The 4,207-nt window shown below is 53.1% G+C and overlaps 1 protein-coding gene across 1 annotated transcript in view; it reads right to left on the bottom strand.

The window, feature by feature from the left end:
• Nucleotides 1-4,207, bottom strand: part of MYRIP (myosin VIIA and Rab interacting protein) — a 279,386-nt gene that overhangs the window by 53,241 nt on the left and 221,938 nt on the right. The gene's annotated exons all lie outside the window — the stretch shown is intronic.

Genomic DNA, 4,207 nt, shown 5'->3' with positions numbered 1-4,207 from the left:
GGGAGGGGGGGAGGAGAGAGAGAGAGAGAGAGGGAGAGTCCGCCAGAGACGCGTGGCAGGCACCGGCACATGGTAGGTCCTGTTCCATCCTATTCCCTATCAATAGGATCATCTTATTATTATTACAGAGATGCCTTTTTCTATACACGCGCCCAAAGAGACAGGCCTTAAATGAATTATAACCCCTGAGCTAGTTAGTGACTCTTGGGATATTGCATCTCAAGGCTTTGAAAGCCGGATTGTGTGGACCCCCCCTGCTGGCAGAGAACCACACAATAACGGAGGAAATTAAAAGAGAACAATCACACTGAAGTTCCTTTCAAGAGAACAGATGAGAGATCCTGGCTGAATAGGAATGAATGAAACCTGGGTTTTGCAGTTAAGCCCGAGTAGCATGGTCGGCAGCGTTCTGGGATTCGGCACAGTTATTCCCTGCGCCAGACCTGCCCAGGTTGTTGGAGAACTGAGGACAGAGGAAAAGCACTGCCAGGAGGCCACAGTTTAGGGCCCTGCACAGTCCGTAAGTCAGGAGCCTCCTCAGGTAGCATAGAAGCCATCCTTAACCCTGCAGCCTGTTGGCGTCATCCGGGAGCTTTTGGTCAGTAGATGGATACTCAGGCTTCACTCCAGGTACCATGACTCAGAAACCCCTAGGGGGGCTCGGGCAGGTATCCTGAGATGCATCTACTGTGAGAACAGCTCATGGAAAGGCGGGACAGCCACCTTCCGTGAAGTCCCCAAGAACTGAGACGTGGCCTGCTGCTTCGTGTCTCGGCTCTGGCCAGTGTCTGAGCACATGTCTGCTTCATGTCCTCTGCTTATCACTTCTTTATCTAAACTCCTAGACGAATAAACCTTTCTGGGAGGATGGAAAGGTTCCACATCTGCCCTGTTTCACGGAGCAGCCACCAGCCACAGGAACGGCTGAGCCCCTGAAATGTGGCGGGTGTAACCGAAGAACTGAGTTTTTAATTTTATCTAATTTTAATTTAAATAGTCTTGTGGCCACTGATTTGGACAGTGCAGCCCTAGAACCTCTGAGCTGAAAGGGGCCTCAGAAATCACTGAATCCACGGGTCTCATTTTATAGAAGCAGCAGCTAGATTAAGGGCTTTGTAGCAGGAAAACGGTATCTAATGATCGGCCAGCAGATGTGTGACCTTAGGTGAGTTATGTTAAAGCTTTAGCCTCAGTCTCTTCCCCTGGAAAATGGGTCCAATAATACCTGCATCTCCACCTTGTGATGGGAAGCGAACAGGGGGCCTGCTCCTTCACCCGCAGTTTTCCTGCCCCCTCCCCACAGGGATCTCATCAGCAGCTGGAGCTGTGGTCAGCGAGCTGCATAAGCCCTGGGGGCGCCACTCCCATTGTGTTCTAGATGAACGAGGCTCCTGGAGTTGTGCGATATGGTGGCCTTGGCGAGCGTCAGCCCTTCTCAGGCCCTAACTCCTGGATATGGTCCCAGCACACGCGCCTTCATCACAGGGGACAAGGGTCAGTTGCTGGGATAAAGCATCGGCTTAGCCCAGGCCCAGCCACCCTGCATGGAGCATGTGAGGGAGCTGACCCTTGTCGACTCAGTATGCGTCCCCTCCAGGCTGGCCCTGCTGTGGTGCTGGTTAGAGGGGAAGGGAGCTAGGCCTGTGTCCGTCCCGGGGGCAAGGCCCAGGGAGTGACAGCACACGGAAGTCTGAAGGCAGGAGAGGAGGGGAACAGGGCAGAGACAAGGACGGACAGAGGAAGGGATGACACGTGGTGGGAAAGGGGGCAGGCAAGGACGGGGCCCGTCACTTCCTGTACGCCTGCTTGGGGTTGGGGTGTGTATCTGTGGCTCGCCTTCCTGGGGTGGTCAGGGTGGGGGCTGCGGGTTTCCTCGGTCTGTCCTGTCAGTCTGTTAATACGGATGGTTGGAGACTAGTGGGGACAGGACGCAAACGGCGGAAGTGTGCTGACTCCCTTGTCGCCAGGGCAGCTAGCACTTGGTGTAAGCCTTTCTGTAATAAACAGACTGCTAATCATGAATCAACGGGATTCTTATCATGAGGGCTGGGTAAGGTGTATGCTCTCCTTCCAGATAATGCTTTTAAAAGCTCTAATCACAGTGCTTGTCTTTAAACCAAAACAGGAGCTAAAAATGGCCACTTACGAGGGTGTGAATCCTGGTGTTTTGATGGGACCCCAATCAACATATTCTCCTGTCTCCACAGGCATCCTGGGAACCGGAAGGGAAGGCTTCAAGTCCTGGCCATGAACAAATCTCCACAAATCCACACATTCTGCCATCTGTTGGCCACACGCCTGTATCTGCAGGGTGCCCACCATACAGCCAATGCTGAGCTGGCCCAGGGCCTGAACGTACGTGACCACTGACAATTGAGGGCTATTAATATTGGCTGCTCAAAGGGGCAAACACTGCCAGAGACCCAGTTGGATGCTGGTTTCTCTTTCTTCCCAGATTTAGGCTGTTTTGTTTAGGGCGGTTCCAATGGGTCCCAGCGTGGATGGAGGACAATGCATTCACGCCTCCTGACTGATATGGTTGAGAAAAATATGCTGTTTACATATGGCAAATCGTAGCGTGGGGAGGACTCACAGGGAGACAAAGGAGGGGACCTCCATGATCAAGCATCCAAGTTAAGGACGTAGTAACAGGAACCGATCAATGATCTTGTCCCTCCGGTAAGGTGTCCAGGCCACATGATCCGGGGGTTAAAGGTTAGGCCGGGATGAGTGCTTACTAAGGGAGTGTATCAATGTCCTTCATGGGCTTTTTTCCAAACCATAACCTCAAGGTTCTCTCCCATCCCCTTCCACAAAGGTGGACTCACGCCCGGGGAAGTGGACATAGCTTGCAAAGCGTTGTCCATCAGAGATACAAGGATACTTTAGCATCAGAGAGGGACTTCCATTAGGCTTTATTCTATCCCCGAATCTAGAAATAAATCAGATTCTGCTATCTGTCTGAGGAAAACCAGTAAGAAATGAGTCAGCTCCGTCTACACGGGTGTTGGAGCCAAGGGAAGAGCTGTGTGGGAGGCAGGCGTTTGGCACGAAGACGGGTTTTTCTGATGCGAAAAGAAAACCCTGAGAGGTATTTGTTTTAGCAACCCAACGGGAATCCTGCGCGACGCTGATTTCTGCCTCTAAACGTCCCCCTCAGTGAAGGCAGCTCACGGCCAGGCCTGCGTCCCGGGTGGGCTAGAGCTGAGGGCTGAGTGTAAGGTCCCCTTGGGAAGCATCACTGCTTTTAGGCCAGTGCTTGGCTGCGGAGTGTGGATAGAGGCCTCTGTCGTCCCCTGTGGAAAGGGGACGCGGTGGCCATAACTGCTGCTGTGCCCAGTGTTGTGACTCGTGGTGCGAGAGCTCGCTGTCCCACGTCTCTAATGACACACACAGAGTGTCTCTGGTCCCTATAAGGTGGCAGGAATACCATGTCCACATTCAGCCATGGGGATGACAAGGAGACCTGGTGAGTCTCTGGTGGGAAAGCAGGCATTTCAGATCCAGACCTTCCCAGTGAAACAGGAGACAGCAGAGTGTAGGAAATGCTTGGAGCCAGCTAGTCCCGGTCCCACCACTTAGTTCCAGTGCCTCCGGCTAGCTGGCGAGGCCTCAGTTTACTCCTCCGTAAGATGAGGATAAATGCGGGGTGCTCTCAGGTGGATCTAATGAAACAATGTGTGTGAGCACCCTGTGCACGCGGAGTTTCTATAGAGGAAGGTGCCGGCCCCTCCCTTCGCTGAAAGCCAATTCCATTTCCAGACTGAACTTCTCCATGGAGGGCCCCCTGTGAGCTGTCTGGGATGCGCACCCCTCCTGCTTTGCTAACTGGGTGACAAAGTCTGGGTGTACAGAGGCAGAGCCTTCTTTTTAGTTGGTTCTCCTTGATGCCGGAGTGCATGACAACAGCAGCAAATTAAGCTGACAGCACGTTGACAAGGGAACCGCAGATAAGTCAATGAAGTTAAATGTCTGATAAAGCCACAGAGATACTCGTCACCCCCCATGCCTCTGGTGTCTGATGGGGACGTGGGGAGCAATTACGCAGGTAAGGCTACTGACAATCACTTCTGGAACTGCGTGCTGACCACGTGCTGCTCTGCTCCCCCTCCCACTGTTCAGGTAGGGGATGAATGACACTGACCTCCCCCCCACACACACACACACAGGAGGAGGTGGGTAAGCACTTGGCATTCCTCCCCTCCCC

This window comes from Hipposideros armiger, unplaced genomic scaffold (genome assembly GCF_001890085.2).
Source record: "Hipposideros armiger isolate ML-2016 unplaced genomic scaffold, ASM189008v1 scaffold_380, whole genome shotgun sequence".
NCBI lineage: Eukaryota > Metazoa > Chordata > Mammalia > Chiroptera > Hipposideridae > Hipposideros > Hipposideros armiger.
This window is presented reverse-complemented; position numbering and strand designations above follow the sequence as displayed.